The sequence below is a fragment of the Harpia harpyja genome, chromosome 14 (genome assembly GCF_026419915.1).
Source record: "Harpia harpyja isolate bHarHar1 chromosome 14, bHarHar1 primary haplotype, whole genome shotgun sequence".
Taxonomy (NCBI): domain Eukaryota; kingdom Metazoa; phylum Chordata; class Aves; order Accipitriformes; family Accipitridae; genus Harpia; species Harpia harpyja.
This window is the reverse complement of record NC_068953.1, coordinates 20,929,561-20,954,711: the sequence shown is the minus strand read 5'-3', so window position 1 is coordinate 20,954,711 and position 25,151 is coordinate 20,929,561. Positions and strand designations below refer to the sequence as shown.

Sequence of the window (25,151 nt, the reverse complement as noted above, 5' to 3'; positions counted from 1 at the left end):
TTTTAGTGCCACGTGGATCCTGGTTGTGCTGGGAGAACTTCAGGGCCAGTTGTTTTCTTGTGTGTTAGAGACCGAATTGTTGCACCCTTATTTAATATGAACTTTGGTATTATGCTGCATTAGTCAAACACTGCAAGCAGTATTGGAAAAGGGATGATGCGGTTGCTTTGGGGGCCTGGGAAATTATGTCTTTCAAAAATAACAGCAGCAAGGGAGGTAGACTCTAAAATTATTTCCTTGCCTTTTACTATGTCTTCAGTCAGTTACCTTAGAGTTGGACTTGAATAAAGGCTGCCAGGAACCAGCCAGGACTCAGTCTTTCTCATACATCCAGAAAAGTGAAAAGTAGTATTTTTTCCTTTTTAATATTGGACAATGATGTAGTGTTATGAGGCTATTGTACACTTTACAAGATGAATCAGTGGTCTGGGTAGGAATGGCTGTCTAGAATCAATGCTTTCATCTGTCAAAGCATCTAGAAAAATTACTGCCTTCCTTTGCAGGCAGGTAACAAGGAATGGTGCCTTGAGTGGAAAGGTTTATCAGTCCAGCCCATCTTCTTGCCCATCAGCCACCAGTCAGGTGTTAGTCACTGGGTAAAGTAGTCTTGAAGCATCTTGGGGGGTAGCTTTGAACCCCTGCTACTCAGGCTGCAAAGAGGGATTTCTGCCTTGGCCTCCTCTGAGCTGGCTCATCTCTTGATATCCAGATGTCTCCTGAGTCAGTTGGTTTCCTATTTACAGAGTAGCAGTGCTGGGATTTGTAAACAAAAAAACATTATCAAGACTTTGCAGCCTATTCCCCATGCAGAAAAGAAAGCAAAGCAACACAACAGAAATAAAAATCAGAATAGACTCCAGCAGTTGCTGGTGTTCTAATACAGCATGGGGAGATTTAAAAATTTAGGGTCGATGACTGGATGTTGATACAGGAACTATATTAAATATAAGTTGTATTGAGATCTGAGTCTTTCAAGACAACCTTAAAAATAAAAAAAAAAAAAGGGCAAGCCTTTTGCCCTTTTCTAAAGTGTGGTAATAGGCTGTAATTCTAAAACAGGTATGTGGACTTATGCTTTGGATGCTCTAGTTGCTGAATACGATGCAGCTAGTACATCGACCCTGTCATGAAAGCACAAATAGTCAGAACAGAGTCCTTAAGGCATAGCTGTCTATTATAAATCAGTTAGAATAATTCATGCTATAGATTTCCCAGTGCTGAAAAGCCTCTTATTCAGCAGAGTATAAACATATATCACATTTTATAGATTTTTTTTTTTCCTTCTTGGTATGAGTCAGACTTAAAGAATTCTGCAAGAGAAGAACAATGCACTGTACAGATATTCCCTGAAAACCTTCGTAAATAGGAGGTGGAATGGAAAGATACTATTTAGCTTCAGGAATGTTTTTAACAGCTCTAGTCACACCTTTGTTATTAAGTTTGGAGCATGTTGCGTAAGAGCCAACAGTAAGCCTGCATGTAGAGCATACAGGGGCTGTGTCTGGACTCAGGCTGAAAATGCAAATAGGACTTTCTTTTCTGGTTTGGTTTCTCAACACAAGTTAGAGCAGCTTGCACCAACTGGTGAAGGCTGCAAAGGGCCATTTTGCCAGCTGGGAGGTGCAAGGGTGTAATAATGCTGCTGCTGGCTCCTTGCCTGTGCCAGCCACAGGGAGGAGAGTGGTAGAGAAGCCAATGTATGTCTCAGTGCCACTGAAGAGGAGAGATTTTTCTGCAAACCAGGCTTGAAGACAGCTTGTACCACTTGGGAGTGGGGCATGGTGGATCTAAAGTAACCAAAGACCTGCCATGAAATATTTATGCTGTGACTCCCTGTATACTTCATATCACTTAAGTTTCTAAAATTTCCAAAAATAACCCCTTAAATCCAACCAATTTAAGTCATGAAGAGCTGGCTAGTGCACAGTTCTCTAGGTTCTGATAAATGGCCTTGGGAGTGAAGGAGTTAACTGACCATCATCAATTACAGCATCAGAGGGGGTGATTAGGACTGAAATTGCAGGGAGGTTTTTAATTTAGCCGAGTAGAGGAGACGCCCCCAGCTTAGCCAAGCTCATCAGATCATATACTTCTTACTGCTTCATCCGCTTACCATGCGCTGCCACTCAGAGCTATTGTGCATGGAGAGGGCACCGAGCAGACATGATGATAGAATATTATTCTATTGTCCAGAAATCCACCCAAGACTCACTGTCACTTTGCCTGCCACAGAAGTGCCTATCGTACAAAATTCTTATAAAGACCCCAAATCAGGAAGCAATCAGCAAATTATGTAAAGGAAGAAATGGCACAGTTTTAAAGCTTAACATGGACTAGTTTATCTGCCTGATTTTTTTTTTTTCGTCCCTCAGCAGAGTCTTATTGAAGTAGCTGGGATTACTCCTAGGAGTAAAGATGCATACAGGCTTATGTGTTAGGATCAGGGATGAATCAGTTGGATACTTGTATTTTGCCTAGCTCCGTATACATTCAACCCAAGTGAAGTGTATGGTGTGCAATATATAGACAGCTCTAACTTCTCCAATGTGTTTTCCTGGTCAAGTTGGTTAGCTAGATCACTTTGGGCATTGCCTTTGGAAAAGGGCAGCAAAGTTCAGCCTGTGAAGAGCAGCTTGAGGGAGGGGAAAGGGCTCTTAGCCCTGGCACAAAGCTTTTGGGGGAGTTGCAGTGATAGGCACCAAGGGAAGAGTCTGGCCCAGCGCTGTCGGAGAGAGAAGCTGCCTCTGCTCAGCTGAGCAAACCGCTGCGGCTGGGGGCTGTGGCTGGGTCCCCCCCAGTGCTGTTCTGCTGCCCGGGGCCACAGGTCCCTGCTCGGCCGGCGGGGACCGGCTGCTGCTGCCGGCTTGGCACATGCCACTTGTCAAGGCTATGAAATGCAGGAGGGGAGAAAAAGAAAGAGAAAAAACCATCACACCCGCATCCCCACTTTTCATCTGCTTTTATTTTATATTTCTGGTAGAATCCCTTGAGTGTGTTGCTTCTGGCTTTTAGAAATTTGCAGTGTTCGTAGGAGAAATTGCAAGCGGACACTGTTTATAGAGTCAGCCTTTATGTTCTTCCTGGGGAAGGGAGAAAAGGAGGAAGGAGGACAGCGGTAATCCTACCACAGGATGTTTGGTATGGGCCTGATCCAAAACTCAGAAGTAGTCAGGCTTTGGTGATGTAAAGATACCTGTGTTTGCAGACTGCTTTTGCATTCCTAGGTCTTGAAACAACCCCCTCTCTTCCATTGGAAACTTGAGAATAACAAGACCTGAGATCAGGCTTATATTGGTGCAGTGTTAGTGGTGAGAAGGCCGTGGGAAGTTACGGCAGTCCTATGTTTCCCTTCCCTTGTGTCTTGCTGCTTGTAATGTTGTTGAGCTCCTGCCACTGAGGCTGAAGTTTTGTTTATGATCATGTAATTAAAGATTGACTCACAGTGTGCAGGCATATGGAGGCTAAAACAGTTGCCCATGAAGCCTTCAGCAGCATTTTGTGTGGTGTTTGGCAAACTATTTTTATTTTGATTCTTGTTAATGTGGCACTTTGTGCAATCATGGAGACACTTAGCATGTAACATCAGTCACCTGTGTAATCCTAATGAACTCATGTAAATGGAAATAAGGGGCTTCTGAAGAGTATTAACAATGAACTGCCATTTTTCAGTGTGCCATGATGCTGGAGGAGACTTGGCAGCCCTATCGGCCCACCCCTGATTCTGAAATGTGAGAGCGTAGCTTTTTGCATTGCAGGGGAAGAATAATCAGAGCTAGTCCTTGAAATGGTCTATAGCGAAGCAACAGATATTTTAGCTTCAGGGTTATCACTGAGAGAACCCTACTCCTTACTCGAGCAAATTCCCACTGATTTCATAGGAGTTATGCCTGAATACAGCAAAGAGCAGGGCTTGAGTAAGCCTTGGTGTGACCTAATACTGATGTGTTTCTTTTCTAGCCCACAGTGGTTGTGAATTATTGTGTTACTAATATAAAAAGTTGGATATATTGATTACTAAAGCCATTTTACAACTGTCAGTTCCTCCTGTGTGGTAAAATCCATATTATTCATACAAGAAGAACTGGAAAGGAAAATCCACCCCCCAAACCTGAGAGCAGCCTGGGGAGCCACGGTTGCTTTGCTCTCAGTGTGCTCTGAGCAGTGCCTCCATCAGGTTGCTTCCCACTGCAGTGCTTTTTGCAAAGGTGGAAAGGAGGTCCTTTCCCAAGCTGGTAGAATTCAGGGCTCTTCAGGTCCTTTTGCCCAGGTCTGATCCATTGTAGGATCTGCTGTGGGAAATTTTATAGCTAAAGGATCTGAAGGTGTTGGAGATGAAGCCTGAATTCCCTGGGAATGGCTACAAAACTAGGGCTTAATGCAAAGGGCTTGCAAGTTGTAAAAGGATGTCAAGTGGAAATTGGAGATGTGCAGTTTCCTGGAGAGTCGGGCCATTTCTTCTTCCCTCTTGCATGTAAACTTATATTCTGTAAGAAAACATGATTGCTTTGTTCTACTGTGCTGTGGAGATCTTGTTGAGGGTCCTCTGCACTACCTAATGCTTGCATGATGTTTTGTAGACCCTAACACAAAAGCCACAATGCTTGCTGGGACCTACCAAAGAGCCTCAGCAAGTGGATCTTTGACAGGTCCATGCCAGAAGTTGCTACCAGCTGTTTTTCAGCTGTCTGTTTTTATTGTAGTCTGTCTTGCTGACCTGTGAGCTATTACATGTCACGGCTCTGATGTGATGTGTGCAGCAGCTGCTTGTCCAGAGCAATCATACTTTGTACTTCGGGCTGCAACTATTTCTGTGCTGCTGTTGAGTCAGTGGGAGTTGCACTATGGGCCAAAGCAAGTGGAGAGATCTCTGCACGTTGTTACTTACTGTGCATTTTGGGAAAACTCCCTGGTCTAAGTAGGCACCAATTTTTCCTGCAGAGGGACAGGAAAAAGAAGCCTTGGTGTGCCCAAAACTACTCTACAGGGTGTTTCTGTAAGGGCAGCCTCCCAGAGATTTCTTCTCACAGAGCCTTAATATACAATGAAAAGTAGCACTAACCCTAGGAACAGACATATCTTCTCATGCTGTTTAATTTCAGTGATGTTCAGGCAATAATATCAAGAGCTAACATTATTACTAATCCAAAAATAGGTTATAAAAGAAAAAAAAAATAAAGCTGTTCTCTGAAAATTCAAGTACAATTGGCAGAAAGTCAAGCTGCAGTAGTTCTTTAATTTGATAATAGCTCAAATCAAGAGGAAAGAAATTCTGTGAGCCTGTTAAGGGTCCAGGTCCGAGCCCTACTGAATTCAGGGAGACTGTTACAAAGATTCTGATCAGATTACAGGATCGGAGCCTAATTAATATTTTTTTGTTTTGTTTTGTTTGGAAATGAAAAGACTTGGATTTTTGAGCCTTAAAGTTTGCTGAAGTGATTAATACCTGTATTTTCTAGTGCTAGCATATTAAATATCCTATACATTTTTCATCTGTTCTAATTTATCTTATTAGGAAAAAATGGGCAAATAACATATATGTAAATATATAATATTATACTTTAATATAAGCTGTGTGCTGCATTCAATAATGAATGTTGTTGACTCTAGTAATTAAGTATGATTCCAGCTTCAAACAGTTATTTACTTGTCAATATTAGTGAATCTAGTTCATCTAAAACTGCAGGCAGTTTTCTGTTTACTATATAAACAGTAATTGCCTGTTTAAGTATTTGCTAAAATATTGTTTGAGTCTAAAATCAAGATCACAAGTGGATTTCAATACGCTAGTTAATTTACTTTAATTTTGGAATTTTCTCTCTGCAAGGAAAGAGAAATATGAAGAGTAATTTCATCTCCTTATAGTTGATTTAATTGTATGTACTTTTGATGGATTAAGTTTCCAGTTAATTGTGGAAAATGCAACAACAATATTATAAAAAGAGGTTTAAAATAAAACAATTGCTGGCTGCTTTGCATGCTATTTAAAAAAAAAATTAACATTATTAATTTTACAATGGTAATTTATAAATATTAGTTACATCTTCCCACTTTCAAACCCCCCAAAATAGATGGTTTTAATCATACTTATTGATATTATCTATGTAATTATTTTTCATTATGCAAATATGTTTCAATTGCTGTGCGATAATAATGTGATGGAAACATTTTCCAGTTCTTTAAAACACATGCTTAACTAAATCCGGGCTATAACGGAAAACTGGTGTAAAAAACAGAAAAAAAAACCCCAGGCAAAGCTTTTTGGAAAAGCAACAGTAGCTTTATATCTGTAACATTTAATGCTGAATGTTCAGGTAATTTCAAACTCTACTATGAAATAATGATTGAGCAGTTTTGTATACATGGACACTTTAAGTTTTTTAAATAATGATCTCTAGCCGTGTTACTTTCTATCCTTAGTTAAAACTGACACTAAATTAAAATATAATTGATTTCTAGTAAACAGCATGTTTTGTTAGTCTTTGCATATATGTAAAAGATGTAAATAACCAGCTTCTAATTCACATGCATTTCTTAAAACATTCTGAGGGTGCCTTCTTCCAGGGAGAAGCAATACGCAATGTTAGAGGACTGTGAAAAGTTTATTTGAAAGTATAATTAACAGTGCATACTCAAATAAATATAGGCATTCAAAAATGGAGAGGTTTCAAATTCAGTCTTCTTTCCTATTTGGAATTTAAAGATTGTGAAGAGAAATACGATGATGATGCTTGCTTTGGACAGAATGACAGCATTAGATCTAAGTTTCCTGACTTGATTTTAGTGTCGCTGTATGATTGCTAGCTTAAAATAATGTAGGCAATGCTCTCTTTTGCCAGAATAAAGTATTATAATTTCTAGCAGTTGATAACTTACAATTTGTTCTTGTTTCTTTTGTGTAGATAGTTAAATAAGAAAATGAAGACAGCTTAGTGTGTTGTATAAGGATTCTAATGAATCTAGCAGGGTTCTAGTTTTAAAACAAAGTAAACGGTTATTACTTTCAGTTAAAAAAATCAGGATTGTCTGAAATAATTTATTGGATATATGTTCTCTCTGGATTTTTCTTGTAAAAAGTTGCTCTAGTGCTTTATTTTTTTCTTAAAGAAATTTATACATGTATGTAAAACCCCCAAGTGAAAGTTGCTTCAGCCTTTATTGCAGCACCACTGTCTGCAGCTACAATTTCAGCCCTAAGCTTAACTTTTTTGCAAAGTATGTGGTTTTCATTAAACCTGTAATTAGTATAATTAATAATTCACTAATTGAAATGCAGGTTAACAAACCCCCATATGTAAAAGTAAAGGGGGAAAAATGTCATTCATTCACACTGGGCTTTATAAGCCTATAAAACTCTTCAAAGGACTTCAAGATATCAAGCAATCTTTTATTCAGCTAAACCTACCCCCCACCTTCACTCTTACACACACTTAAATACGCAGTATGCTCACAGCTTGGAAAAAAGCAAGAAAAGCTTTAATGGATCACTGATTTTAACCAAAGAGGTAGTATAGAGGTATGTATTCCATATAAATGGTTTCAAAACAATTTTTGTGGTAGTATTAATAATTTTCATCAAATGAAAACAAGCATCTTAATGCTATAGAAAGCAAAGCTTTCAACTGTGCACTTATTAACGTAGCTTTTATTTCAAGCTCAAAACATCTAAAACAATTACACTGGAGCAACTGCGTAATTTGCCCCTTTCTTTACTACACAGGTATAGTCTTGTAGACAGAGGCTAATAAAGATTTAAGGGTAAAGTGGAGAGGTAAGGTCCAAATTTTGTTCATCTTTATACCCATAAGTAATTAACCCATTTGAATAGATTGAGACAAATAACATGAGGAAAGGTATTCACATGTGCATAGGTTGCAATACCCAGATTCTAGTTAGGTGCTTTACAACTGATGTAATAAATCAAAGAATAGAATAATTATTTCTCAATTTACCATGACATAGATAGCTTGTCATCACCCTGGTTATATGTACCTTTAAGAAGTGGTGAATATTAAAGATCTATTTAACCACATCAGTGAAACAGAGCTAACACAGCAGGAAATATTACTTTGTCTTTTTTTTAAATATAAAATGACTTGTCAAGTTATTTGCTTCTATTAGAAACCAAATATTTTCCATCTGGAACTAAAGATCAGAATTTTATACGTAGGACATGACTATTTGTTCTTAAATGGTTATATATTTAAATAATTTAAAATGTTTTGCTGTTGGGGATTTTATCTTTTTTAGAAGAAACAATAGAAAAGTCCTATATCTAGTTATGTGCTTTGTGAGCTGTGCATGTATCTGAAATGTTTTTTGCAGTTTTACACAAAAAAAATCTATTTTTAAATTTGCACAAAATATTTGCTGCTTAGATCAAATAAGTATGAAGTGAAGATACAGACACCCTCAATGCGTGCTCTTTCTGCAACTCTTTGGAACTGATGAGTTAGTTATTTAGAAATATTTCTTAGATAATTTTTATCTGCATTTAAGAGCATAACATTGAGCTAAAATTGAACGTTATACTAAGCTAAAAACTAAAGTGTTCCCTTAATATCAAACTTTAAAATATAATTGAGGTAGTAACAAGTCATGGACAAATTATTGCTGTGCAGCCCAGTGGTGGGCACTGAAATGTTATAGGTTCAGTTTCATAATGCTGCCTTTCAAAATCTGTTATCTGTAGTTATCTTAAAATTTGTGTGCTTTCTGAAACACATGATTTAAAGTTTCTCAGGACAATATACTATTTCAATCAGATAATTTTCTAGAGTACACATTAACAAAAATCCTTACAATTCCCTGTTATCTTTGTCCTTTTTTAAATGGGAGAGAAAATGCAGAGGATAATGACTTATGCTTGGATGCAGTTCAATGCATTTTGTATGTTTTATTGATAAACATATACAGCTACATATATAAACATATGCAGAGGTATGTGTTTATTTGTTATTATGTTAAACAAAAGCTGTTAGAGTTCCCTCACCAAGATTTAGCAAGTTTGCCCTACTTGCGCATTACTGATAAATATCAAATCCAGCTCAAATAGTAATCAAATGTTCAGGATGACTGAAACAGCATTTTTTCCTAACTTAATCTGACTAAACAGGTAAGGATGCGGGGGAAAAAAAAAAGCAAACCAAAAAAACCCCAAATCTGAAGACCTCACTGTACCGTCAGCTTCCCTGCTGACACCTGTCAACTTTTTAAAACAAATTTTTAAGCTGGGTTTGGGAAATGGGGGGAGAGGAAGAGAAGCTCTTTTCAGTTATGGATGATCTGTGAGAACTCTGGCATGATGGTCAAGCTTCTCTTAACTCTTAAGGGTGTCCTTCATAGTTCACAAATATGTTCAAACACTTTTATATATCTGAGATGCAAACTGGTGGGGGGATGTCATATCTCTGTTTGTATTGAAGTTTTTTCAGAGTTGCTAACAGGTGTTACCCACTACTGTAACTGAATCCACACACTGCATTAAAAACTTGGGACCAGAACGTGTATTTATCGCATCTGCAGGAACCTACTGTAGTGTCTAAATAGACAGAACCTGTTGTTTCTAATTTTATTTCCTGGTCTTACTAGAGAAGTTTGTAGTCTGCACTTGTGATGAACCTGAAACTCGATTCACAGGATGAAAAATACCTAATAACTAGAAAATTGGTAATATGGTGTATTCATACCACTTCAAAATGTGTGCTCTCTAAAGATCAATACAATAAACTTGCTGCTTGTTCATTATCTGACTAGTAAAGTGTTCTGTCTCAATAGGATTTCATCTACACTGGATAGGTCACACAAGAGAGTAAGAGACCTGTTATTTAACTACTAGATTTTGCTTTGATTCTTAATTTGTGGGTAATAATAAAACATCATTAACTATTTGTTTTCTCATATGTTAATAGCCCAAATGCATTTGAATCTATCTTTTGCATAGATTTTTTTCTCACATGAACTGTAAAGACTTCATTTTTAATTTAAGCATGTTTTGAGGTAATACAGATTAATCTATTCCTTATGATTTGTAGATGCAAACATTCAAACAGTGACAATCTCTGAATATCCAGAATACTGTGTTTTTCTGTCCTTTTCTTTCAAGTCTTCTGATTCAGTTTCCCTAATTTCTTTTATGAATTAATTTTAATAGACTAGGTCAGTCTGACAAAAGTATTTTACAGAGTAATTTAAGTACATTTATGTGGCAGCATTGAGATTTCATAAAGGGCTGAATCTTCAAGCATGTTTTCTTGTAAAGAAATTAAGGTCATATATGTGTGAATTTATTCTTGTGCCTGAGTTGGAATGCATAAGTGATACACATATGCACATATTTCAGATACTAGAAAATAAATCAATATAAAATAGTAATTATTTAAGGTAGGGCACAGCCTTGGCATATATTTAGGCAACATTTAGCATCTGTGGGCATTATCATAGCAAAATAGTAGTATTAGAAATTAACTCGGATTAACTTCACTTGTAAAGCTGACTTTTGAGTATAAAATATGGGTTTGAGCCCTAAGCCTGTATTTTCCAGTATGCAGTGCCAAATCTTCACCTCATATGTGCAGACAAAATGTTTCTGCTTTAGCTGGCAAAATACTCATTTATACAAGATGAAGATGTAGCCTACATCAAAAACCTCATTCTGGTTACTCAACAGCTTTTAACATTTAACACATCTCCAAGCATGTATTGGAAAACTACTTGGGAGGAGGTGTATGTACATGCATCTTACCCCAAAACACCCTAGGAACTGATTAATCTGTTTTGTTAATCAAAGATTTCATCTTCACATTATAGTGCAGCCCCATTAGTGAAGCTGTGATGATGGGACACATGATCATTTGCTAAGTAAAGTCAAAATTAATGACAAATAAAATCAGGTTCCCTTTGTGGTTATTTCCAGCCAGCTGCATCCAAATATAAAAGAACTATCAAAGGGAGATACCCATTAATTATTAACTCAGAACAACTTCAGAAAGCATGTCTTAAAAACCTCCATTGATATCATCCTGACAGGCGCCTAATCTCAGAAAGTTGTTGGTAAGAGTTGCATTAGACTCAGCACTTCACCAGTTCTGACTCAAACAACTGCAACTCGAGATGCACTGCAGCATAGATATGAACACATGGGACAAACTACTGCCTCTTAAGACATCTGTGAGTAACATTTACAGCATAACATGCTGTATAATTCCCTGCATAGCTCTACCTCTGCTGTCAGCATAATAGAGTTGTCAACAGTCTAATTGCAAGATGCAATATGTAGGGGGGTCATCCAAAAAAGAAATCTCAGTGGAAAGTAACACAAATCAGCTGTCATTATTATAAAGCTGGACCAACCTTTGGCTAAACCATTTAAACCTCCAGATTAATCCCTAGATTTATCTGTATAGATTGGATCAAACTCAAAGTTTGACTGCAGACAAAAGAGAAACTTCAAAAAGAAGGCTATCATTTATGCCCATCAGACAATGCATTCAGTTAATGATCTGCAACTTACATTAGCCTGGAAACAGTGTTTTAAAAACTTAACTGTTGCTTCTTTTTTCTTTTCATGTTATACTTTGGCCTTCATTTCCAGCTTTTTTTTCTCAAAACACTTTTGTCAGAAGGTGAAAATATTCTTTTTTTAACAGAAGATTGTTCTAGTTTCTGCCTTTCCCTTTCCACCAACTTACATGATTAAATATCTACTTTAGTCTAAAAGTTAACTTGTAAAGAGCTTATCTGACTATGTGGTATCAGTAGAACCTAGATTTATTTACCACAAGATCTCTTTATTGCAAAATGTATATGCTATATCAAGCTGTTAAATTCCTTTGAATAATTTTTTTTTAGGATTTTATGCCACTGATAAAAATAATTAAGAACAACCAGTGTTGGAAAAACTCTGCTGTTTCTTTTTTGTTTTAAAAAAGCCAAGCAAACTCAGACAAAGCTTCCTTTCCCCCCCTGCTGAACAGGGCAGGCTAGTAGTTTTTATTTAAAAAAAAAAAAAAAAAAAAGATGCTAGCCATTCTTTCATCTTATGGGGAGACATTTAAATTTAGAATAATTACAAGACAACAATAAGCAGCACTGAGCATGAATGACAAAATGCAGCTCAATTTGATGTTTTAATGCAGTTTTTCCCCTCTCATCAGTGATATTAACCCTTCTGACTACTTCACTGAAGATTCTTCCCCTTATTTCCCAGACCATGATGTGAATGATAGATTATCAGAATATTAACAGTTTATAAACATGGATGAATGAACAATGAGTTCAAGTATATATTTTTCATATACTAACTCAAATTTCAAGACTATTTCTTGCTGTATATGATATAGGCCTGGCAAAGAGCTAGGCAACAGATCTATTAGAATAGCTACTAGCTGTTGTAAAGAAGAGAAAAGCAAGGTTACTGGCTCATCTCGATCAAAATAATTAGACTTTCAAGTAAACTAGGATCAATATAATTTCTTCTTTTAAAAAAATGTTTCCTACCTTTGCTGGCCTGTTTCATCTGTTTCATTAAAGATGCAACTTTTACTGATGCTTCTGCTCATCCTATGTTTTCATCAGTGTGAAACCTAAAATGCTCTTTGCCTAAAGTGTAGGTTAATATAATAGCTACTTGAAGCAGGAAACCTCTGCAATGTGTCTATAGTTGTCTTTATTTGGGCCTATGCAGCATTTTGTTTGTCCTCTAGCCTTTTACGGCAGCTGGACCCTGACCTTCAAGTTCTTAAAAAGAGGAGGGGGGGGAAAGTATTCTTTTCAGATTCCAAGTTCCTCCCTTTTTACCCTCCCACTGACACCATCCCATTCAATACTACAGATAACTTTATTCATCTATACATCATTGTATCAAATTCAATAGGCAAACTGCTTCAACATGCTTCAGAACTGGACAGGGCAGTAATGTCTTCATTTTTTCTTAGTGCAGTGAGTTTCTTATCGCAGTCCTTTCAAGCACAAAACAAACACTGTAACAAAAAATGATCTCCAAGTTTTTCCCACCCTGCTATTTCACCATGGGCTTATTTCTTTGTTCGATCTTTTAGTGGACAGCTACAGATACAAAGCTGTAAAATTGATTACATATGTCCCTACCTAACATGAGGTAGGAAACTGGGGGGGGGATCTTTTATAATTGCAAACTGTATTGAGAAGATTTACTTTGGGCTCATACTAAGAGCGTGGAAGTAATTTGTTCCTGAATTGGCTATCATCCTTTAAACAGGATACCAAAATTAAGTCACATCCAGAAAAGCTCGTAGAAATGTCATGTCAACTGCAAATTTAGCTGATCACTATTTGGAAAAGACGGATCTTTTTCCCAACTATGTCAGTGTGAATTTGATACACCTAATGTTACAAAACTCCCAATCTGTCATTAACTTCCAGGCTTGACTTAAAGCTAATGACACCAACTCCATGGATGTTAGTACAGCTCTAGCAGCAAGGAGTCCAGCTTTCCCTGGTTGGCCTATTCTGAGTCCTGCTCACCTGCAGATGTGTTTAAGTGAAGAGAGTTGAATGCTTGTCCCAAGTGTTCATGACGTAGCATGGTTTAAGCTCACTAGCTGAGCTCCAGAAAAATATGCTATGAACATACCGATAAGAGGGATAGGTCAGTATTTTAATGAATCACTTCATTAAAATTCATTTGTAGTGCCTTTTTATTGTAGCATGGAATATGTAAGATTAGGATACTCAAGTCAAACTCATGTCTTCTTGACATCTTTGTCTTTTAAATGGAAAGTAAGGCTGGAGTGGAAAAAGTTGGTTAAAATACAGAACTTCTGAAGTGCTTAAACAGCTAATGGTACTAGATCATTTTAGATTCTAGGGATGAAAAAGAAAAATAAAAAAAAATCACTTACATCCCTGACTGGGTGTTTTCCACTATAGGCCCTACATGTTTATGTAGAGGGTATTGCGAACGTTTGGAGGGATTTGGGAGTTTCAAAAGGCAGAAGTTTATACATTAGTGCTGCAAGTTGCAAAACACTGTTGATATTCAAATGTTTATTGTGTAAAATCTGGGATAAGCTTCAGCATGAGAGCTCCTTTAAGTGCCTACAACTATTGCTAATTCCCCTCAGCATTGAGGCTTGCACAAAGGCCTTAATCCAATTCCACTTTTTTTTTTTTTCAGAAAGCCTATGCTATTTTCTCTCACATAAACTAACAACACTATCCCATCACACTGCAGAATGGGTCAAAGAAAAAGGGCTCTGTGTTTATACTTCACCAACACTTTGTGTTTCTTGGCCAAGTATGGCAAGAAACTTTAAGTGGGTCCCGCAGGCCCCACGCCATCTTTAGAAAGAAAAATAAGCCTTCAGAGATTGAAAACAGACTATTTTAGGCACTAAAAAACGTATGAAATGTCAACTATTCTTTCAGTCACTATCCGTGAAAAGAAATTGATCACTCAAGCCTCATTCTTCCAGTTCTGATTTAAATTATGAAACACAGGAACTGCTTTGATACAATAGTGTATTCTACCTTGCGTATAACAACATCCTTGGAGATACTCTTTTAAGAGTGTCCTTAGATACTAATATTTGTGTGTGCATATTTTATTCTACTACCACATGAGTACCTACTCATCGAAACAGCTTAAAGCAGTAAGTTCCATCAGGGAAAATAAATTTCATAAGGTCTCTAGGTTTACTTTTATGAAGTGTAAAAGAAACCGTTTCACTTTATGAAGCGTATTTTGTAAGCTTCATCCATAATCTGTCTTGTACAGGAGATCCGAGTCCAGCTCGAAGTGGTCGGGTATTCTCTGTATATAAACCTTCACTTATTTCTGCCAATCCCAGTGGTGTTGTCAAGGTTTAAACAACAACAAAGACTGAGCTGCTTTGAGGATTGACCTTCCACTAGCAGGAGGTGAGAAGCTGGTCTGGTTCCCATCTGATCATCTATGAAATGTAACAACAAAAATTCTGCTAAAACTACTGGGGATGCTAAAATGCCAGAGCGTAAACCAGCCTTTAAAAAAAAAAATTTTTTTTTTAGTTCCAAACAAGAATTAGAACCCCTTTTATCATCATGGCTTCTTAATTTTTACCATGAGAACCCAACTGACATCCTGCAGCACCAGTTGTGCTGATTTAGACAGCATGGATTCTAATCTCTTGAATAAGCTCATAGTTATATTGCCCCAGAAGGAGTCAGAGGAATTCAGCCTGGAAGGGAATCACTTATTAAAGTCTTTGACAAGCTGGAATTTATTGTCCCTTCACACTGCCTTTGCTCTTGAACATGTGTGTTAGCGGCTGAGCCAAAGCTTCATATGTTTTTTTTTTGCTCCTCTCTGATTATATTTATACAGCAACTACAGGAGTGACTGCAGTATACTCAGATGAGGTTTGAACACTTTGTCATGAATGGTATGAAATAAGCTAAATTTTCCTTCGGGTTTTGCTTCCCTGAAGAGTTTTACTATGTTCCAGGAACCTCTCTTTCCCCCATCTCTTTCAGGATTTGTTGTCCACTGAGGGCATTCAGGACAGGGGAAGGACTTGCTGCCCCTCGTGGCCTTGCACTGCCACCTAGAGCTAAGTGCTGCCAGGCCCTGAGCAGTGTCCCAGCTCTCATTTCCCTTGGGGGTGTCAGAAGCAGAACAGTAGAAATTTTCCCCCAGATGTGATGAGCAGAGTCTATACCATTTGCAGACATCCACCTTCTGCAGAGGAAGGAGGCTGAAGCAGAGTATTTCAGCATATGCACAGGTTGCTCGCTAATTTAGGTGAACTTAATCCATTGTTTTATCAGAAATGCACGCTTTGGTGATGGAGAGTGATGATGGCTTCTTTGAGACACTGTTTCTTATCAAATACTGAAAAAGCACGTTTTCATGTTTTTGCAGATAGGTTATTTCCTACAGCACTGTTTCTGAAGTAGTTCAGGTATTTGCATGGGCTCTTCTCCACTAACAGGCTTTTAGCCCTTCGGATCATGTTATATCCGTTACCACACATGGATTAGCTGAGTGCCGAAATCACGTTTTATAAGAGGTTTTTATATGTTGGGGTTAAAATTATCCTGCGTACGTAGCTAACGCAAGGCTTAAGTATCACTTAGGTCCTGTTTAATTTAGTTTGAGATCTATGGTAGAGCCAAATTTTGTCCACTGGAACTTGCCCCTAAAAGGCAACTTTCTGGAGCATCCCCTTTATTTTTCATGAAGGATAAAACAAAAGAAATACCTGTGCAAAAACACTGATGAAGGACATGCATTAAAATTAACCCCCCAAATATTTCAGAATAAGCACCAAAATTCTTCTTGAGATTTTCATTTTGCTATACTACAGAAGTTAAATACATACATTTTATATTCACAAACACATGAAGAAAAGTTCATTTTGCCCCACAAAATAGAAAATCTGGGATTTTTTTTTTTTAAAGGATCATCAAATGACTAAATCTTTCTAGTGAGAGATTAATTTCTTTTGCATTGTGCTGTGTGCAGTACTTATTGTGGGGAATTTATAAGAGTTGATATTTTAGTTGACTGACAAGTCTCTCGATGTATTTAACAACTTTAATTATACCTGTCATTTTCAAAATGAGTGAAAAAATGTACAAAACCAACAGAAATATGTCAGTTGGTTATTAGTTACAGCGAAGTCTCTCTTTTATTTCTCTTCGCTTGGGTGGAAACCATCCTTTCTATTAAATAGGGAGCCAGTTCAAAAACTTGAGACCCATCACTGTCTTCAGGGTTTTTAATTACTCCTCTGCCTTTTTCTTTTTCTTTTGGATTGTCTCTATGTTAGATGACTTCTGAGTTTTTAGATTTCCTCCTTGCCTTGCTGTCAGCATGTAGCATCTTTTCTTTATCATGTCATACAATTCAGATGTCTGATTGTCTTGTTTTGGTGCCATACTGGCTCGGCAAATGCAGCCCTTCTTTGTGAGGGGAAATGCGCCTTGTCATTGTGAGAAACGAAAGGGAGAAGTAAGCAGTGGTACTGGGAGCAAGGAAGCAAAGTGGAGGAAGTGTGCAGGAATTGGTGGGTGGGTTATTTGCTAGCTAAAAATGGACCACAGGCCCCACTAGAACTTGTTAAAGTGACCATACTGTGATTTTATAAAATAACTTTCTTTAAAGGCTGCATTTTCCTCTTCCCTCTATTTGTGTCCTGGTCTTTCTCGTGTGTGCAGGTTCTTTCTATCTTCACTTCTCTACTTCACTTAAAGGTTTCCGTGAAATGTAGACTTCTTAAAGGGTTTCCTTTTGGCTTGGCATGGTGCTTGGAGGTTCCTTCTGTGAGCACTGGAGGTTCTGATCTAATATCAAAGGGTTTAAAGCTAATGACTTTAAGTATGGTTGAATTTTATTGCTCCTCTGGTGGGCTAAAACCTTCAGCAACTCTTTGACCTCTTCCCAGTCAATCCAATTCCATCTAATACTCTGTGACTAATATGGTGGATATTTAATCTACTTTGCTGCTGAAATTACTTTTAGAGCCACTTTTTTCCTTAAATCTTCCTCTTTAGAGAAATTGCTGATCGTAAGCTCTAAATATGTTGCCCACTACAACATAGGTTTTTAAAGAAAAAGCTTTTATTTTAGTAAAAGAAAATTAAAAGATGTAATTTCTTCTTATATCATAAATGGAATGAGGGGATATAATTATATTATGAAAGTAAAAGCCAGGTTAAAATGAAAAATTGACAGAAATCTCTCTGATCATGCTGTTAATATAGATATCATGATGAATAGCCACACCTTAGCCAAATATTTCCTGTAATATAATTAAGCTTTGAAGAGAAAATTAAAGGAAGCTCCTAAAGACATTATTTCCACTCTCTAGGCAGGGCTTACTGAGTTAAAATTTGGAACATGGATCTTGTCCTATAAGTAGTACCAAGAAGCTGAACTGAGTTTTGTTTATAGCATATTTTTTTCTTAAAAAGTGACCACACTGAATAGTTGAGGCCATGGTTACAAATTTGCCATAGTGCCTGAGATATTTGGCCACTTTTCCCTGTTTTCATCTCAAGAGATCCAGGTTGCAAGCATTCTGCACTCTGCAAACATGAGCAGAAGGGATTTGCTTATCTGATTTATGTGAGGACCCACCAAATTGTGTCATGTATAATGATCTCTACATCCACAATCCTGTGCCTTATAATTTAGTCATGGGCATAGGCACATTGAATTCAATGGGCTTGAGTGATTGGAATTTAATGGAACTATTTGTATGCCTAAAATTAAGCATTTAGGCAAGTTTTTTGAAGGATTGTGGCATTAACCTTTTCTATATGTAACTTTTTAAAATAAGTGTACCATCTAGCATTGTATCAGGCGAAGAGATGCAGAGTTTAAGTCTCAACCTTCTGTCTGAATCCAGAGCAGGCTGATATAATAGAAAGGGTGATATGAAATGAGATTTCTGCTCATAGCCTAACTACCAAGAAAGATGAAGCTTCCAGTGCAAAGAGTGAATGGAAAGAAGTATCTGAATTCTCTTGCCTGTCTGTAATACCAAGGATATTGCTGGTGCAATAACACGAGGCTAAATTAAGAGTGGAAGTGAGAACAAATCTTCTAACTGTTCAAAGAGTGAGTCTCAAAGCAACCTGGAAATAGGAGCAGTGGTGGAAACGGAGAGATTTCCCCCTAAGCCAGGTAGTTTTAGCTGTGGTTTGATTAGCCTGCGAAAATGAATGCGTGGTCTGCAGGAGCTGGGAACTAGACTTGGTCATCTAGCTCAGTTTTCCTGTCTTCCTAAAAAATTACGTCAAGGGATGAGATGCATTAAAGTAACAGTAATGGAAGTGATTGTGCTCTACTGCTCTTACAAGTAAGTGAAGGACTTCAGTCTTCAGAGCTGTCCATATGGCAAATTTCACATGCACTAAAATTAAAAGAGAGGGGTGAGGTGACCCAACCCACATGTAATAAACATCCATCCCACTTTGGATGGAAGTGTGTGTTGAGGGAGGTGGTGGAGAACCTGGGGTGTTCTGTGATACAGCCGTTCTTAAATAGGGACCCTGGCTCACAGGAGCAGGAGGGAGGCTTGTGATGTCTTTAGAGCATATTCTGTATCAGGAATATCTGGGCTCTGTTCTGAGATTTGTGGATTTCCTTGAGGAGAAACTCCTAGTAGTATTGTTTAGCTGCTGACATGAGTACTAGTTGCTACTGGAGAGCATGTGGGTATAACACAACCTTACTGTACAGGCCAAGAGATGATGGTTGATGTTGAGACGAAGACCATGAAATTATTGTGTGGATCTTTCTAGAAGACTACCTACCCTGCAGACCACTAAAGCCATAGCTCGGTTCTTCTGTCTGTAAAATGAGACTAACCGTACATAACTATGACATCACTTCTTGATGCTTAATACATTGGTATTTTAAGGGAGTTCAGCTCTTCAGAGATGTGGTACAAGTACAGGGTTACTTTTTTACCTTTTTTATATACAGTTGATGTCTTGGGCATAAATTGCATATAAAAATGCAAAAATACGTAGGTATGTTTATACCCCTCCTCTTTTTGTCCGCTGAATAGAACTGTAATTGATGGAACACAAATGATGTATTAAATTTCTTGCACACAGGGATAAAATAAGCCAATGTGAAAACCACCATGTGCAGTTAATTTATAGACAAATATATTTGGAGCAGGTACAAAGAAAGGTGTAAAGTACTATGTTTTAACAGATTTTCATGCCATATGCATTCGCTTTAACTGCCTGAAGAAAAAAAAAAAGAAGATTGAGCTAGATATTTTTAAAAAAATTAATGTTAAAATACCTTTTGAAAATTATCTTTTTTTAATTACAGGAACACTACTCTTCATGGGTTATTAGTATGTTTAACTGTTTTAACTATTTTTTATATTATTTTAATAAGTCAATGGTTTTGCCACTTAATTTCATTTAAGAAAGCAAATCAGGACAACCCCCCCTGAACTTTGACATTCTTTCTTGTATTTATTGCATATCTTTGGAAATGACCTAATTTTAGAAATTCACATGAAAACAGTGGTCAGATCTCGTCATTTCAAATTAAGTCTGACAGCTCAGAAGTTAAACCAGTTTAGCTTGTTTTAACAGCTACACTTCAGTGATTCTGGGTTCTTAAACTCTTTGGGAAACCTTCCACACTTTATTAGGGAGAGGAAATTTATATAGCAAAAGAAGAAAAACATATGTAATTGCCAACATATACATAGTGACTCTGGTAATAACATCAGTTTATATATATAGATTGTTAGTATCCCGTACAAAACTGTATGTATATCTGCTTTTGTGTGAAGGAAAGATATATTAGCATGACAAACAACTTCCCTTAAAACTATCATCGAGGCAAATGTGAGTGACTATTCAGTAACTCATTTGGGAAGCTAAATTCAGTAAAGTGAATTTTATCCACAGCATTACTTCTTCAGACAGAACTCTGTATTCAGACTTATATATTAAATTTTGTCAAGTGTGCAACTAAATCTGAACGTTAGGTTTGTCCACCACTTGGAACCCATGGTAAACCTGTGGGAGAAGATTCAGAGTGAGGGTTCATCCTATCTCCTGTCCCAGCTCGTGTCTCATGCTATCTCCTTTGAAGGCCATAGACATGTTCATTCAGTAGGTTGCGATGTATCTACCAGGCTCATGACTCTGTTCAGAGAACAGAAAAGCATCTTGCTCATCAGGTGGAAACTATTAGGTATTGCGTCCACTTGGGCATGGCTACAAGCCAGCTCAAATCTCAGGCTGAAGCTCTTAAAGGCGGGGTACAGAAGGAAGGAGCCTGCAGGCATGGTGGACTCAAAAAACCCAATTGTTTCTGAAACTGAAAGCCTAGGAGGCTGCGATGAGGACAGAGCTTGAAATCAGATTTAATGTTTCATTAGGGTATAGAGACACTTATATGCTAACCCCTTAGCATGGCTACTGCAGAGTTGAACCAGCAATAGTGGTTCCACTGGCTCGACTTGCCACAAAGGGTTTAGACCTTGGGTGTGAAACAGTGTGAAGTGGTTTGAAGTTTCTGCTGTAGCCTCCTGTTTCTGCTGGGTACAGTGAGACATGCCCTGTTGCCACCCAATAGCTGACTCTTCTGTTTAGATTCAGGTAGCAACTCAGTGTGTCTTGAAAGTCCAGTCTGGTATCTTCTTCCCACATCAGTGTTTCTTCATCAAGGTCAGGTTAACTCTTAAATTTTCTGGACAATCTATTTAGATTAAGGGCTTTTTAGATCTCTTGCCGCACAGCAGGTTTTTAGAACGTTGATTATTTCTTTTAAATCTGTTTGGGAAACTATCTTGATTTTCCATATCAAGTATTTTGGTAATGACTAAATACCACTGCTACATATATTGCTAGTTCTCCCTCCTTACCTTTCTTTCTAACCCTGTTTATACCCCAAGAATTACGAGCAAATTTTAGTCACAGCTGGTGATCTACCACGACTCTTACCTGCTCTTGAAAATTTCTGAATATAGCCCTGTTCTGTTTCCTTCTGGTTTGTTGATGTGTACATTCTGCAGCAGTGGATCAAGACAGACTGTGTAAGGCACATCTTCACAGAAATGCTGTTTTTTTGACTGATTTCCTATTAACAACATATTGAGAGCCATCACCCGGTTTTTAATCCCTTTAACATATGCACAATTGGTTTTAATAAAAATATCATGTAATACTAATTGTGTTTGCGCATTATCAACAAAAAGTGCAGCACAAAATATGTGTCAAAACTGTTTGCCAAGGCTTATTTTCAGTATGTTCACTGGCTAGCCTAAGGCCAGCATCCTTGCCCAGAGGGAGGTGTTTTAAGGGCTGCAAAAATATTTAAAAGTGACAATAACTGATAATATTGGCTGGTAGAAAAGAAGTAGGAACATATCTTGCTGTGCTTCATAATCTAGGTAAATACCAGGGTTTCAATAAGCATTCAAACAGATGCTTAGTTGTCTTTCCATTATCCCTCATGAGTTATTACTCTAAGACTCTAATGCAGAGCAGTGACTTAGGTGCTGATAAGTAACTTCTGGCGAGGCTTGCTGCAATGTCGTAAGGAGCTGCTGTCCACCTAGTTCCTCTACCAGAAGTTACTGACTGTGTAGTAAAGTTGGAGGACTGCAGTGAATACCTGATAATTAACTGATTTAGCACAAAATCTCCTGCTTGCTTGAAAGCCACCTTCATCGCCATAAGTAGTGCAGATGTGGACTTGTTTTCTGCCTTTCTCTTGGGGCAGCTCTGGCAGAGGCAGCTGCTTCCGGAACCACCAGAGCTGGATCCACTAGAGCTGTCAATACCTTTATACTATGAACTTGAAACTAAGCAAGTTCATGGGCTAAGCATGTTCAGAAAACCCAAGGTCATGCATGACCTGTGTTGCACTGCACCAAATGATGCTTGCTCTCCTGTTCAATCAAGATAATCTATGAACTAAATGACAGTAATTTCCATTAAAAAGCCCCCTAGAAAAACAGGAGTGTGTGTGAGCACATGCTTTGAAAACTTTTCTTGATGATACATTTTCTTTCTTTCTTTGATCTATCTGAAATAAATGGAATCCATTAGTGCTATTTAACTTTGCCCCTAACTGTTGAAAATGGAAAAAAGCTGACCGTAGTGTTTATTTTCAAAATCCTGCTGCCAAGATTTTTTTTCTTTGAGGGAAAAGAATGAAAGAAGAACAAATCTCTTCTTTGCTGCTATGGTCATTATAGTTTATTTTCAGTAAAATAATACTGTCTCAGTATTTGAAACTTTCTGCATGGATGAGCAGTGTGAGCCTGATTGCAAAAGATCATTCTAAGTAGTTCATGTATAGGCTAATTATTAGGACAGGAGAGAAGAAAGGCAGTTTTAATGTACTTAGGTATCAAGGGCTAGTGTTATTACAAAAGGTGGTTGGAAAACCACATATGATGTTGAGTGTGGTTTTAATACTCAGGCAGATGTTGAGAATGTAATGTAATCAAAGGGTGAATGCAGATAATTTCTGGGCTGTTTGGGGATTTAGACTGGTGAGGGTAACCAGAGTAATGTTTTTAATCCCTAGTTAGCAAAGGGAGAGGCAGGAGGCTGTTAGCATATAACTCGTGAAAATCTATGGAGAGGTACAAAGGTATCAGTAGACCACAACATCCATTGTGGAATGGTGTTTGCTCTGCAGAGGGTGAAATTCTAAGATTATATTGACTCAATTTGGAGAAAAGAAAAAGATAAGCATTTGGAAAAGACTATCCCATAACATGGCCTACAAAAGAGGTAAGTGAAGCAGTCAGAATGTTCATTGCATATATATATGTATATATATGGAAAGGAAAGAAATAATGAAACTGTGCTTTACCTTAGAAACACTTTTACAAGTCCTGTGTTTGGTTTAAAAAATGAGGGACCAAATTTGTGAAAATATAATCAGTCATTTCTCCTGTTTGGCCGATGAGAAGACAATTTTCAAACTTAGATGACTCCTGAAGGTTTGCATTTATAGGTGTTTCTCTTCAGAGTAATTTAAAATGATTGCCTAAGAAAAGTTAATGTAATTAGGCTCACAGTATACTTCCAAGTTTACCATAGACCATTTGCTTAGAAAAATAAATTGACACAGATTTCCTCTTAAGCTTCAAATGTAGGAATCTTTTTATCACAGCTGATATCACTTGGTTCTCTTCTCTATTTGTGCATCCAGTAAAGATTTAGACGGCATCTTTAGGAAGTAGTGATTTTTCTAATCCTTGTGGATAATCCCTTCCTCTGACTAAGGGCAAAGTGACAAAATCTTGGGAAGAAGTTGATGTGATATTTGTTTGTATATGCGTACTTTTCTCTGGGACTGACTAGCTGGCATCCGCTAGCCCCAAACTGACACAAGTGTCTTTGACGTGTTTCTGTTTCTGGGTTTAGGTAGATATAGGTGTACGTGTGTAACAATACATGCACGGTCTCAGTGTATCACTGGATAAAAAGTATGTTTCAAAAGGATATATTCATCCTATGGACCTATGCACCTGCACTTCGGCACACATGAATCTGGGTTGGGAACCTGAAACTTATTTTGCAAAGTTAATTATACTTGAAATATATATAAGAAAATATTGGAATTATCTGTCATTCAAACAGAAAGACTGTTGTTTTGGGTTTTTTTAATGAATGTACTGTTAGGCTTACAATGGTGGTGGGAGGAAAGGCTTTAAAAGAAAGTCATACCAGCAAGTCAGTGGGAAATGCTAATCTCTTCCAACACAGGAGCCAGTCCACTAGGTAAAAACACAGGGATATAATCAAGGCACTATAACAGCATCATTATTATTGTCTTTGACAACATGATGGGTAATGTAAGCCCAAAATTCGACTATGCTAGTGAGATTGAGATAATGGCAATTAGAAAAAAAAAGAGGTAAAGTGGTTTTGAGTGCCAAATTATCTCCTCCTGAGCCTGATCAAATGCCCACTGTAACCAGTGCAGACATATATTGACATTGGTAGGCACTGGAATGGGCTCTGTAATTCAGGTTTTTCCTGTTGGTTTGTGCTGTTTATTTTATCAGACTGCTGCCAGAGTGACCCTGAGAATGACCTAAAGTAAAAGTCAAATTACACTTCTGACTTTTCTCTTATTTTGTTTTTAGGTGAGATAAGGAAATCTGAAGGCTTAACTCACAAATCAGTAATCAGTGGGGGGAGAAGAAAAACAGCACAAGATAGTCTCCTCCTCTCAAAATGGGCAAAGAAAGAACACTTTTAAGAATCAAAGGCACAATAAAATAAGATGTTTCCCCAGGAGCCAGAATCTGTTCTCCTTTACACAGATGTAAATCAGAAATGGCATGTTGAACCATTTTGGGTCATACCTGTAGGAATGATGTAATAGTGCGGAATTCACCTTTGCATTGCATGAAGGCCACGTGATTCTCCATCGCTTTTTTGAACACATTTTTTCACAGAATTTTTCACCAAGGCAGAACTGATAGGTGCTAGTGAGACCTCGTGTGAGAGTCCACGATAGGTTCAAAGTGGCTGATACCCCAAAGTCTGGCAATATTGAGATAAATACTGATCTTTAGCCCTTTCCTTCTTCGGATTCACACATGTGGAGTGGAATTTGGCTTCTTGCCTTGTAGATCCACAAAGGACTAGAGCAAGTTTTATGTGATAAGCAACATGGAATA

General features: G+C 37.7%; 1 long non-coding RNA gene across 3 annotated transcripts in view; it reads right to left on the bottom strand.

Moving 5' to 3' along the window:
- The window catches only part of LOC128151177 (uncharacterized), a 76,677-nt gene that overhangs the window by 24,509 nt on the left and 27,017 nt on the right, over nt 1-25,151 (bottom strand). For 2 of the 3 annotated variants that reach the window (XR_008238291.1, XR_008238292.1), the window contains exon 6: nt 16,059-21,199. The exons of the other annotated variant lie outside the window; for it this stretch is intronic. This is a non-coding gene — a long non-coding RNA (uncharacterized LOC128151177). Of the gene's footprint in view, nt 1-16,058; nt 21,200-25,151 lie in introns of those variants that run through there. 3 annotated transcript variants of the gene reach the window in all.